At 39.9% G+C, this 14,503-nt stretch overlaps 1 long non-coding RNA gene across 2 annotated transcripts; it reads left to right on the top strand.

Annotated features, from left to right (window-relative positions):
• The first annotated feature begins 4,679 nt into the window (after window positions 1-4,679).
• On the top strand, window positions 4,680-8,512 carry LOC134141212 (uncharacterized). 2 transcript variants are annotated; one of them, XR_009958557.1, is made up of 3 exons: window positions 4,680-5,102; window positions 6,921-7,168; window positions 7,295-8,512. It is a non-coding gene; the product is annotated as an uncharacterized LOC134141212 (long non-coding RNA). The 2 variants fall into 2 exon arrangements; XR_009958558.1 differs by lacking the exon at window positions 6,921-7,168.
• The last annotated feature ends 5,991 nt before the right edge of the window (window positions 8,513-14,503 follow it).

Genomic DNA, 14,503 nt, shown 5'->3' with positions numbered 1-14,503 from the left:
GGGCTAAAAAGTGTTAGGAAATGCTAATACACATCAGTAAGAGGTGAGACAAAACCTGGCGATCTGTCCTGGCAGACAGAGCAATGCAGGCCAGTACCTCTGCTCTGGGCTCAAGGTTATTAGGGTTTTACCACTGGAGCCTGATCCACAAATCTTACACAAAACTTTGTAGATCTTGGGGCATGTTGCGTGAGGAACACTGAGGGATGGAATTATGATCAGAAGAGAAAGCTTGTAACATCTCTACCAGGTATGTGCTAAGAGCCTGGAAAGCCTACAGTTCTGCTTGAACGGACGGCTTTTTTCACAGGAAATACGGAGACGTTTCAGGAGTTGTATTACTGCTTCAAGGCTCTTCCAGAGCAATGGCAAAACAGTCATTTTAAATTTGATGGAATTGTCTACTTTGTACTAATCTTCTCTAAAAAGGATGTACTGTTTTAGCTAAAGCCTTAAAAGTCCACCTGAGGCGAAGCCCTAATATGGAAACTTTCAGCTTGAACAATTGAATTCTGGCAGAGTTTTTCAACGTAGGATAAGAGGGCTTTTTGCTTAAGAACGCTAGGTGACCGTAAGTATATGTGACAATCAGCTTAACCCACAATAATAATATGAAAATAGACAAAACAGAGAAAACCTCTTCTCTGATGATTGGATAAACTGAATACCAGGCCCCAGATAGAAAAAGATTATTGCTTTCTTCTAGGAACAGCTCAACCCAGTTACACCCTGAAGCATCTGGTGGCGGAAGCCTCTGTCATTAACAAGACAAAAGATAAAGGAACAAAAGAGTCATTTGCAAAGTGATTAGTAAATCTCACTCATTATACTCAAGAAAGAAGCAGTTCGGGCAGTTAACATATCCCCAATTATCTTTGCATTTTCTCCTGAGGATGACCATGATTCCTGAAATTTGCAAACTCGGCATACAGAAATGTTGACTGTTGGAAAAAGCTTATTATGCTGCTCTGGAATTAAAGGATAGCCCGAGTGTGTGATTAGGCTGTCCTATGTGAATAATGCTGCAGGAAATGAATGCAGCAGACATTAGCCAAAGTTAATGTACCTGGTAGCAATCTTGGTTTTCACTCTAAAGCAATAATTTAGCAAATTCAGTAATAATCTTAGGTCTACCAAATATGGAGTATCTTAGAGGAGAGCAAATTCTCTCCAAATTTTAGAAATATATTTTACCTTTTTTTTGTCAGACAACATATGTAGATATGTAGGGGAAAAGTGGATGTGGGAGGGTGTAGAGCTATACTGACATGGATTTGGCATGAATTTACCTGATGTGTAAACAATATAGTCAGGCTGGGAAGGTACCCGATAAAATCTAGGTATCAAAGCAGTATGGAAGACTGCAAAGATTAGTTTTGAATCTCTGAGCCTTTTTAGTGTAGATCCCAAGAAAGAATATGGCCCAATGACAGTGAGGACGGCGCTAGCTTGCTTTCCAGCGGATCCCAAACAAATGCCTTGTGAGCTTGGCACGAAGGCACCACGCAGAAGGTCGAGGAGGAAGGGGCCTGGGAACCACAAATTACTGCGACAGGCGGTGTGGAAAGATCTCCCGCAGCACCCGGGAGTTCAGGGATTTTAGAATAAGATTGCAATCAAGAGAAGGAGAAGTTTAGGGGGAGTGAGACATATCCTCATGCCTGTGTAGAAGATGAGTTTTGGCACTGAATTTCACACAAGTTCTTTTTTTATTTTCCTTAAAAAATATTTCCAGGAGACAGACTTTTATCTTCAAAAGCCAGGTCTCTATTTTTATTAAAATTCAAAGTTAGAATGAGAATATGTCAGTCTTAAGCAAGAAAATTGTCTACTTTTAGTCTTTTTTTTAATCCTCTACAATAGGCAATCCCTCCTTGTCAGGGACTACATCTAGAAGCTAAACTTGCTTTTCATCAGTTAAATCAAGATCATTTTTCTGCCTGTAACTATAGTTGAGGTTGAAGATTAAAGGGAATCATATCCTCCTCAATTTTCTATTACAGCTTTAACAGGAACAGCTTTCTTGTGTTAAGTTTACGACTTCATTATGTGCTATATTAATCTGACAATTTGCATAATTGATGATCTAAATTAATATAAAGAAATTGAATTACTGGTTCAGCACTAGTTATGAATTCAACTTTATTATTGTACTGTTTCTTTTATAGTTAATATACTGAACTTATAGCAGATAGCCTGTGTTTATACACAGTTTTTATATTTCCTCCTTTATTCTTGATGATATAAACAATACAAAATATATAGGATCATATTATTCTTTTAACTGTGATACAGGCCAATAACTCCTGCAATAAGGGAGTTATAATACTCCATAATGCAAGTACTTGAAAGGCAGTTTCTCTTGTTGTGTATTTTAATATCTTTGACTCTCAAAAAGCTATGTATCTTGTAAAAGAGGATGCAAAACTTAAAATATGGAGAAATAAAATTAACAAATTGTTTTCTGAGATCATTGAAATCTAGAAAATGTTTCTTAGGAGGAGTGTAAGTTGTGAGAAATTTAGTCTGTCATTAGAGTCTTACAAATGCTTAGTTTTTTTTTTTTTTTTTTTTTTTTTTTTTTTTTGATGTATATTAAAAAAATCACCAGTTTGTGGGAATGGGTATACAGTAGGAACTTAATATGTATTAAGGCTTACTAAATGTCATGATCGATTACAATGAGACATTACCAGTTGCCCAGCTATACCTTTAAATTCTAACTTCTTGTATTATAAAAAGCAAAACTTTTAATATGTGGTGAACAGGTTTACAGAAATGGTTTTATGACTTACTTATCTTACTAGTGTGCGAGTGATTTCAGATTATTTTTTAGTTGCATTAGGGCTCTCCCATGTCGCTCTGCTCTGTGTGTGACCATACGAACTGCAGTAATGCAGTAGCTTTTGATCTTTTGCCTGTATATTTTGGCAGCTAAACTTTGAAAAAGCATTAGGTAGTGCTGATAATTTCACTGTATATGGGAAAATGAGAGATTATTTTTGGTGATAGTCTGTTCTGGGTTCTCTAATGTATTTGCTGTATTATATATATATATATATATATATATATATATATATATCCATGCACACACACACACACATATTTTTATATATATATATTATTTTTATTTATATATATATGTGTGTGTGTGTGTATATACACATACATACATTTTTTATGTATATATACATATAAATATATATATATATATGCATTTACAAATATTTGCCCTAAGACTTGTCTTTAATTTTGTAACAGAAGAGTGTTTATGACATGCTAATGAATTTCAGAGTCCATGGCTGTATGACACAGGATACGAGTATCCCCTCTGGAAAGCTAGCATAGTTGAAAATTGAAAGACAAATATTTCACGCCAGAACATCACTGAGATGTCTGACTATAACTAAATTGTGGACATTTTGTAGCCTAGTTTCTAATACAGTATTTAATTCCTGTTTTAGTTTTCTGCTCAAGCAAAAACTTCAGAACTTCGGGATTTTGAGAAAAGACCAGAATTGAAGTATTTTAATGATAATATGGAATACTTTTTCTTTATTATAACCTTCAGACAAAGTGCCATAGAAGTATGTTCCTCAGACATAGCCTGAATGCAGTACTTACTGCTAGAAGTGTAAAAAGTCATGTAGAGAGTAAGTTTGCAGTGTCTGGTGTAACATGCAGTATTTTAAAGGTTGCAGCGACAGCTTTGTAGTCTTTCTGATCAAACATGATCTCATCCACTGTCATTAAGTGGATGGAAAAATGTGTTTCTTCTCCATCATTTCAGCTGAGATCGTGAATTCTGCCCATTGTGCCGATAGCTGGTAGAAAAGGGAAATTATTTTCAGAGCTTATTTTTGTAAACAGACAACATAAGAAATGATCAGATGCTTGTTTCTGTCAGAAGATATACAGCTTTGCCGGGTCTATTCATGTCCACTATATAAAATATCAAAGTAGAAAAAAAATGTGAATTAAAGTGCTAAAACCCCTCCTCCTTTTCCGAGCAGTAGTGCAGAGATGGCCATTGTGCAAACTCCAAATAGGGTCGTGCGGTGACAAGGAGGCGGTGGGTGCTATTAAAAGCTTGACATTTATCACTCGCAGTAGTTAAATTTACCACGGTATTTGTGGCATTCCCTAATCTAAGTATAGAGGCAAATAGCACAGAACAGATAAATACTGCTGTGCAAAAATGGCAAAGTGCTGGTGGTGCCTTACCGAACGCGCAGCGCTCTACGTTTGGCAATGCACTGCAGGCAGCTACCGGCAGGGAGCTTCTCGCACGGAAAAGGAGCGAGCTTCTTGTGCCTTTCTTATCCTTTATCTTGTCCATTTAGCCTGAGAACTCTTTAGTAGAGTAAATATTTCTGTCTGCGCGTTTGCAGCCTCTGGAGCAGTGAAGACCCCATCAGAGTCTGGGTGTCCAAGAGCTAATAGAAAACAGACCAGGTCGTATCACTCGCACAGGCAAACGGGGTTTTGGGGACATGATCCTTGGGGAGATACTGTCCCTGCTGGACAGACCCAACCCCAGCGTTTGCCACCTTCCCTGCCATGAGCTGCTGAGGTTGGGGCTTTCACTAGCTTTTAAGTTCTCGCCTACTGTGAGTGCGTCTGGATGCTGCAGAGGGCACTGAAGAGTGTGTAATGAAATTCCTGGGCTGTGGCTAAAACTTGTGTATTACCAATGGTTTTCCCCTCTTAATCCTAAATATGAATGCTTCACATTCACTTGGCATTCTCCTTAAAATTCCCTGCTATTTCCACACCTCTAATCCACATGGGGAAAGCAATGGAGGGAAGTATACTAGGGAAAGAGGGGATTGTGGCCGACTTCAGTCGTTTCTATAATCATTTAAATTTTCCCCAAATCATAGGCAGGCTGACATTTTAAAAATTCTTTTGAAGAGTGGAATGTGTTTTGCTTCAATAAATACTACTTTTGGAGGACTAGAAATTCAGGCACAACTTAAAGGTGAAATGCTCCACCACACTCTTAGGATCACAACAAAATCTAAGGGCCAAATTCTCGGCTTGGATAATTCTGAATACTGCTCTTGTTTTGAAGGCAATGATACTAGGACTGCCAAAATCCGGTGAGGGCATGGCTGTTTTTTCTGAATATATGTATTTTTTTCTTCCCATGTTGTAAATCTCCTGTGCATGCTTCTAATTAACCATTAAATGTAGGGTCGGAGAAGAGTCAAGTGGAGATGTTCTCTAATTTTGTTTTTTGCACAAGAGCACTTATATTACTCAGTATGGATTTTTTTTTTAATTGCATGTCTTGGGCTAGATTCTAGTGCAACCTGCTGCAGGCACTGAGAGTTAGCATAACTGCTGGCATGTGCAACTTCTGAATTGTTTATTACACCCACCAAAATGCTGGAGGTTTTATGTGTCATATTAAATATAACTGTATACTTCTGAGTGTACTTTTCAACTTCTATTTTCTGAAATGAAAATATCATCTTTATTCTAGATAACAAATATAGAAAAAACTTTTGTATTCTGTTAAGCAAGAATACAATGCTAGGTGCTCATAGGAGTGAATTTTAGTAATGTTCTATTTTAATTTTGCTTTTTCTATATATAGTATGTTTCATTTTTTTTCTATTTGTACTTAATTAAAAATAAAAATATCTTAGCAAGCTATTTATAGCCTTTGTAGCAGTGCACTTCATTTCCCTCAGAGTTAGTTTTGATATCAGCACTGCTGGCCCCTCATTTCAATCCAGTGCTAAAAGTATATAAGAACTTCCTAGTTCTGGAAAGACTCTTTTTCCTGCAGCCAGATAAGAGAACAATTAAATATTTTTTATTTAATTATTTGGTTCCAATTGATGTATTTATCTGACCAAACCCCCCCCCCCCAGTGAAAAGGAAGGATAGCACTTATTTACCATGTGTCCAAGATAATGTCTTACTATACACTATACATCTTTTTTTCCAACATCCCTGAAAAGCTGAAGAAATCCACATTAGTTGATTTGGGAAGGGATGATCCTATGAGGAGAAATCTTATAAAAAGGGGAAAACCCTGTTCCTGGTCTCTGCTTGAAGACGTTTCTGTAATCGTGGCACAGATAAGAGACTTGCCACCGAATTTAGTCCAGCTTGTCAACCACGTCGTCTTTTCACAATGAAACATGCTGGATTAAATGCATTCAATGGGAACGCTGTCTGCATGGTCTGGATGACTCATCCATCTGTCTAGTTGGTGTTTTTTGAATTAATTGATCTTTCTTTGAGCTCATGTTTTCTCTCATGCCTTGTTTGTCTTTGTGGCAGTCATATTTGCATCTCACACTTTCATATTTGCCATATTTGTTGCCTTCAAGCTCAAGGAACATTTAGCACTGACATTTCAGGTAGCATGACACTGGACTTTGATAACTGGCTGCTGTAATTTAACTAACTATGCTTCACAAATATTTATTAAAGCCCTGTGGGGAATTGACTGTCATTTTTTTTTCTCTCTACACTAGCTTTCCTGTAAGCTTTTTCCCCTTTTAAAATAATCTCTGCCCTAAATGTGTTTCAGAGAAAGTACATGAAATAATGAAATGTATTAAAGAATGCTGGTAAATGAATCAGGTGATTAATCCACACATATATATCCACGTAATATCCACATCTTACTGACATATTACTTATTGACATGTTAACAGATAAAGTGCTTATAAACTAATATTTGAAGTCACTTCCCGTTTTTTGTCCAAAGAAACTATAGGATGGATATACTTACACAGCAAAATCAGGGCTGGAAACCCACTGATTTCATTTCCTCAGCATCAGAAGTGTTCTCCGTATTTTTAGAAAACACTGGATATCTGTGTCTCAATATGAGGCCTTAAAATCACTGTCTGGAAATGGTGGGGGAAATAATTTATCTTCACCTATTTTAACTGTAGGTGTAAAGCTCAAGAAAGAACCTGGGGCCAGCCCAGATATCCGCAAGGCAAGTGTTTCATGACAGAGCAATTATTTAATCTGATGCCCAGATCAGACTAGTCAATACTGATTGACTGAAAACAAATTCGAGCAGCTGCCCTCGCTTCTTATAGTTAGGATCTCCCTTGCGCCTGCCTTAAAATTCAGCCCCCGGACTCCACACGGTTCACACCAGGGCTGGAAGCTGAACCGGTTTCTGACTCTGAAGGTAAATGCGCTCGCTCGCTCGAGGCTGTGCAGGGCTCGCGCACGGCGTATCTGCCAGCAGGACTCCCCGCTGACGCCCTGGTCCTTCTGCTGTGTTGGCTCGCTGCAACCCGTTTCCTCTTTTTAGGCAGAGTGAAGCCTATGGGATGAGACAAGCTGTCCACGCAGCAATTCTGTGAAGCCTCCACGAGAAAATCTGGGTCCCATCACAGCCCTGTGCTGAACAAGGAAAGTGACAGCAAGTGGCATCATCGGGATGGGGAAAGGGCGGCTTTCTGACCCACACTGGGAAGTGTGGCCACCTTATTAGTTTGAACAAGGGGAGCAATTCTACCTTGAGGAAGTTGTGTGCACAATAGAGATCTTCTGGAGGAGGTGACTGAAGAAAAGCTTTTTTCTTTCTTCTTTTTTTTTTTTTTAATTGTACACCAAGCAGATACAGATGCACAAATGCAAGAGGCGTTAAAACCCTGGAACACAGAAAATGAAGCTAAAGCTCAGTGTCATATTTGTAGCACATCTTATTAATGAATAGATATGAAATAATACTTGATAAGAACGTACACAGAAAATACTTACCTCTTGCATGTAACTGTAAGCTTATTACACTGTTCTCACACTACTGTGCCTTTTAAAGTTCAGTTGACTTCACTTAAGTTTCACTTAAGTGAAAGATCCTATGGTTCAGGATCTGCTTTAGGTGCTGAATCTGGAGAGATGGGTAATGGGCTCTTCCAGTTTCTCCTTTGATTTTTAGCTAGATGTGGAGCTGGCCAAGCACAAGCAGAAATGGTTCCCAGGAATTATTGCAAGAGCTGGCTGGCACCACCGCAGGGACCGTTCTGCCCGGATCAGGGCAGGTCAGGGCCTCCGAGGAGAGACCTACCGGACATGTGGGCAGAGCAGAGGAAGGAATCTCTTTGCCTGCTCTGTTTCCCACTCAGTAGGGCAGACTCAATATTTGTGAAATTTCCCGAGACAGACACAGATCAAGAAGCAAAGATTAGATTATGGAGCAAGGTATCAAATATAACCTTATGTTAAGCTCGGAATAGGAAAACAGCCCCCACTTTGGTACAGAAAAGTGGGAAAAGGATTGCAACCATCCGCACAGCAGAATTTCTAAATCTAAAATGTAAAGTAAGTAACTAGCTAAAAATGAGGACAGATTTGCATGGAATGTGTGTAAAGCAGTGTAGCCCTAGAGCAACTGTGACCTATGTGAGAAATTATGTGGGTTTCTCTGTTAACTAGAAAAATGAAGTGTAATTTCCAGTACCACAGCAACATTATGCATAGTACTGAATTTCTTTAGGAAAAGCACAGAAATAAATAATGCACAATTGTGTGTGTTCTGTGAAGTTTTATTAATGAATGAATTTATTTTTCCCTCTTGCTTATGTCAGAACTGTTCTGCAGCGTAGTCAAAAATATATGGTCTCTGACAGATTCTGAAAAACATAATTGTGAATCAAAGATTTCATAGAATCAGTAAGGCTGGAAGGGACCTCTGGAGATCATCTAGTCCAACCTCCCCGCTCAGCAGGGTCACCTAGAGCATGGTAGACAGGGTTGCATCCAGGTGGGCCTTGAAGATCTCCAGAGAAGGAGACTCCACAACCTCTCTGGGCAACCTAGTCCAGTGCTCTGTCACTCTCACAGGGAAGAAATTCCCCCTCACGGTCCGGCAGAACTTCCTGTGCTTCAATTTCTGCCATTGTCTCTTGTCCTGTCACATGGGACAACGGAAAAGAGTTTGTCCCCGTCCCCTTGACACCCTTCAGGTGCTTGTACACATTGATCAGATCCCCCCTCAGTCTTTTCCCCAGGCTGAAGAGGCCCAGCTCTCACAGCCGTTCCTCGTAGGGCAGATGCTCCAGCCCTCTGATCATCTTTGTAGCCCTACGCTGGACTCTCTGCAGTAGCACCATGTCTCTCTTGTACTGGGGAGCCCAGAACTGGGCACAGTACTCGAGATGAGGCCTCCCCAGGGCTGAGCAGAGGGGCAGGATCACCTCCCTCGACCTGCTGGCAACACTCTTCCCAATGCTCCCCAGGAGACCATTGGCTGTCTTGGCCACAAGGGCACATTGCTGGCTCATGGTCAACTTGTCATCCACCAGCACTCCCATGTCCTTCTCTGCTGAGCTGCTCAGAGAAGGTCAGCCCCCAGCTTGTACTGGTGCCTGGGGTTATTCCTCCCTAGGTGCAGGACTCTGCACTTGCCCTTGTTGAACCTCAGGAGGTTCCTCTCCGCCCAGCTCTCCAGCCTGTCCAGGTCTCTCTGGATGGCAGCACAGCCCTCAGGTGTGTCAACCACTCCTCTCAGCTTGGTATCATCGGCAAACTTGCTGAGGAGGCACTCTGTCCCCTCATCCAGGTCATTGGTGAAGAAGTTGAACAGGATGGGACCCAGTACTGAGCCCTGGGGGACGCCACTAGCCACAGGTCTCCAACTGGACTCCACGCCACTGATGACGACCCTCTGAGCTCTGCCTTTCAGCCGGTTCTCAATCCACCTCACTGTCCCCTCGTCTAACTGACACTTCACAACATAAAGATTACTGCAAAATCAATACATACCATTTCAATTTTCTGTGGGATAAAAGAAAGAGAACATCATAACCACAACTTTATAAAACTCAGTATTTTTGATTCAGAGAAAGTTTTGATTTCTAAATTTGTTTTTGCTCCATTTGGAACAGAAACATTACAAAAATTTACACATCGTGGAAAACTCTTTGCTTAGGAAAGGATAACAAATGGTCTTTCAAAAACAAAATATGCTCCTCAGAACTGAGCAGATGCTGTTTGCTAGTAACAGTTGTGGAACTGACAAAATCGCTAATTTAAATCACCACCTGTGAAATTCCAGATGTGCATGGGTCTACCAGTCAGTGCTTTCCCATGAAACTGTAGAGATTTATAGACAATCTAGAGCAAAGAATTGACACTTTTGAATCTTTTATAAAATTAAAATTCATTTGAAGACAATAATTTTAAATACTCTGTGAGTAAACTCTGGAGAATACATCGGATATTCTTTTCTCAAACCCACTACTATATAATCCTAATCCAACACACCTAAGTCAGTGAAAGCATAACTCGATAGCTTTTACCTACGGCCTTACTTGTGAACAAATCTAAAATCATATGGAATTTAATTATATTGTCCCCACATGTGCCTTTTAAATTGTCTCACACAATCCTATAGGCTAGGGATTCCTACAGAATTATCCATTAAACATTACTTCCTTTTTTTTTTTTTTTTTTCTGGACAAGTCCATCATGCAAATAGACTCTATAACACACACACTTACACATGCATTTATGCACATATGCATGTGCGTGCGTGTGCATGCACATACTATATGTGTATAATAGATTGCATATCAAATATTTTTATCCCCTTTTTATTGTAACTGTGGAATCTTTGAATGACAGAAGGATTAAAAAACCTCTGCATTTCTTACTGTGCTCCTGCTTTTCACTCCCATTCACTAAAGTAGTTTACTTTCAAATCAATATCATTGCACTGCCCTACTTATTTCAAGGGCCTGTTTCAGCCCAGCCTCCTCCAAAGGGGTGCTCTGATGTAATGGGGATTCTCTTCCGAAACTGGTGAGACGGGGAGGGAGGGGAAGGGACCGAGGGGCGCCAGGAATGCTGAAGACACGTGGTGGTGAACCAGTCGCAGCGAAGGCGAGCAGTTCTGCCAGAAGTCACGTCACTGGATCGAGAGCAGCTGGGAGGGCAGAGATTCAGCTTGTGGATGAAGACAAATGCAGACAAGGCAAAGCCATGCAGTAGGTCTGGAAAAAAAAAAAGTGCTTCATATGAGCACATTCATACTGAAATACTGAAGAATGGTTTCTCATAAATAATGATACTTTTTCCTGTGGGAAAGAAAAGCCTCAAAATGCTACTTAGAGTTACAATAAACAGGATCTGTCCTTATTATTTGATCGTATTTTTTTGCTATTCTGAGTATTTTGAAACTCTCGCTAACTTTTTCATCATTAGTATTTTGCCATTAGAGATTTTAAAATATTCTGAGGTAAATCATATCTTAAAGGTTTTTCAACTCTGGCTGCACTAATCAGTGGGAATTTCTGTTAGTACCATATACACTAGAGTGGGACTGAGGTATTATAATGTAAATTAAAAGTAAAGTTTAGTTTCTTGTGATTACCAATTATAACTCCTTTTGATTCATAAAGAAAAGAGGAATATAAGGTTTGCCAAACTGAGTGAAGCCAATGTTCTGTATCAGTTTTGGCACAGCGGCTGTGCAATTGGCTGGTATTTTACTGTACAATAATCAGTCACATAGTGCGGCATGTCTTTCTGACTATGCATCTTTGAAAGAGTAGACTCTAGGAAAAAATCAATTTTTATCCGTGAAAGATAGTTTTCATTCCCATATTGAATTTATTATTACATTAGTATGTGCATATTTCTCTGTATCTTTACAATGAGCATCGTAGCCACTAAATGTGATGGTCTAGAATCTCTCAGGCTAGTCTGTGTCCAAAGCATTTTTGAAAGGCTCTCTTCCTCCGGTGAGTACGGAACCTTAATGTAGTGGGAATCCACATTAGATTGGCTCACAAATTAACACCTACTCTGTATAATAGTAGCAAATACAAATCCGTCACAATCCATGAAGCTATATTAATGGGTGCTTTAGCAGAATGTGAATGCTCTTTTGACACTGGTGAGAGAAAGAAGAGAAAATCAGGACACTGGCAGCTGACGATTTACCCCCCAGACTTTGTTACTTCTTCAGTGCTTCCTTCCAGAACCTGCCAATTCATAAGGACGAAGTTTTCAATGAAGTTTTCCTTCTGGCTGCAGCCAGACAAATTGGAGTTTACTCTCATTAGTTTGCAAGGAGCACAGACCCTGCTGTACTGGAAGCTATATATGTGCCAGAAGTAAATGCAGCTGTGATTCAATATTATATGTCCAAATTATTTCTAAGGAAATTGACTCGAGCTGTTAATTTGTTCATGAGAAGTCCCTTGTGAACAGTGATAAAGCTTCCACAAAACCTCAGTGAGTTTGTCTGTCAAAGCATAAAATATTCTGTAACTAGATTTTTTTTTTTGGTCCGTTTATGCATTACACGAAGCCCTGGACCCTGTGAGCCCGATGCCTCACTGTTGTCAAGCATGAAGTGTACGAACGCAGGCTGCAGGCCACTCGCGCGAGAAGGAGCAGGAACGCTTGCTCCGTCGGTTACAGTTTTGATGCAAACGCTGTTGACTGGATGTGAAGAACATGCTGCCTTTCTCTTAGCAGCAAAATGCCAGAGTGCTCTTGAATTGTTGCTTTCTCTTGTGAAGGACAAGGGTCATAAGTGCATCCAGGTCTTGTACCTTTTAGGAAGTCTTTACCCTTTAAACTGTAGGAAAAATGCACTCTCTGGGGTGAGGTGTGAAAATAAGCTCTATCTTTTGAAGAAATTTCATTTAAGAAAAAGCACAGAAAAGGATTTCTTTTTTTTAAGACACACATATAAGATTGTGCTCACACACTGAGGGGACAACACACACACAGATGTTCGTTTAATGAGAGAGAAAGCGGAGGTGGAGGCAGCTGACCTAGATGATTTTATGAATAAAAGATATAATCTGATGCAATCATTTCATTAATACGCACATGGCGCCAAACGAAAACTGAGTGTAGCAGATGGCAGTGAGAGGTCTTAAATGGGTATTTTCAGTTTCGCAGCTAACTACTTAGATTTTGTGGATTATACCAAATATTTTCAGAAAGGAAGCACTCGTCATACCAGTGTTCAAAGAATTTTCTACTGTTTTATAAAAGTAATGCTGAAAAGGCTGTCTTTTGTGGCAATAACTAGAAAGTGCAGTCAGAAAGTAGAAGTGGAGCAACACATTTCACAAAAACTTCTAACAGAAAAGCCTATTATTTTCTATAATCTGAGTAAAAACTTGCAGTTCTTAATTAAAAGCTCTTTCTTTGCTCCAAGCTAATGCTCATCTCTGAGATCTCTGAAATTTTTCCCGCAATTGATGGAAATAGATTTTTTAATATAATAATGAAATACAGTAACTTGCCATGTAGTTTTCAAAGCTGAATATAGCATTTATTTATTTTCTGCAGGTATACATTCACTGCAAACAACTACAAACACAAGTTGTGAAGAAAGGTCCTTGGGAAAGCAGTAAAAGCAAGTAGCCTTATTTCAAGATAAAACACTTGGAAAAAATTTGGGGTAAACGTATACTTTTAATAGGAGATACTATGTGAGGGATGTTTTTGCAGGATCTGGATTCTGTTTTTACATCGGTTCACCTGGACGTGGAAAATAGCAAAGCTGAGGGAGGACGTGTGATTTAGAGCTGTCCACCAGCGGGTCTGAAACTAGCCAGGCAGCCGCTGGCCTGCCCCGGGGATGCCACCCACATCTACGGCTGGAGGGAGCCCGATGTGGGAGTCAACCGCGGTCACCTCTGTTCCCGGTGTGATCAGCTCTGCACCTGAGATGTGCAGCCTGAGAGGTCTGGCTGCTTTCTGGACCCTTTGCAAAGCCAGAGCAGGGCAAAAGGGCTGGATTTCTCAGAGGGGGTCGGGCCTATGGCTTCTTAGAGACAGATTATCCTCAGTTTGGCATCTAAGCTTGGGAGATACACAGTCTAATTCTTCAAACTTAATCCAAAATCAACTTGGTGATATTATTTTAACATGAATTAATATTGAGGCAGTGTCATCTCTGAACATACGCAGACTCTGAAGACCTGATATCTTTTTGAAAAGGTTGTTGAGCTCCTGTTAGAAACAACAGAATTTATACTGAATTTTGTCTGCAGTGACACACTCATTTTCTTTAAGTACACAGCAAAATGAACAAAAATACCCCCTCTCTCCAAAAGCATATCCTTAGATAGGGTGTGAAACTGGTTTTGATTTTTTTGTATTCAGCTCACAAAATATTGAGGTGGACAGGCTGAGCCTTGCTGCAGATCAATATTGCTGCTTCACTAGGAAGCAGTTGGTAAGCTGGGAGAGGCAAAGCTTTGGTAATCCTGGATGCTTGTGAATGAAATGTGGGCATGATTTTCTAATATGAAGACCGTATGCAGCACAACATACATCTGTAGCATCTTTTGGCAGCCTGCTGCTGTTCAAATCCTGGCTCTACCACAGACTGACGCGTTCAGGGGAACAGTGTAAAACCTAAGATAAACCTCCAGGAGTTCAAAATCTTCTTATATCTACAGCTCTCTCTTGCAGTCATGACTATGATTAGTTCGAACACTCTCTGGCTTAGATAACTTGTCAGGTAAGTCCACTGGTTGCTGGTACA

The sequence above is a fragment of the Rhea pennata genome, chromosome 5 (genome assembly GCF_028389875.1).
Source record: "Rhea pennata isolate bPtePen1 chromosome 5, bPtePen1.pri, whole genome shotgun sequence".
In the NCBI taxonomy this organism is placed as follows: Eukaryota; Metazoa; Chordata; class Aves; order Rheiformes; family Rheidae; genus Rhea; species Rhea pennata.
The sequence above is the reverse complement of the archived record's forward strand: the minus strand, read 5'-3'. Positions and strand labels throughout refer to the sequence as shown.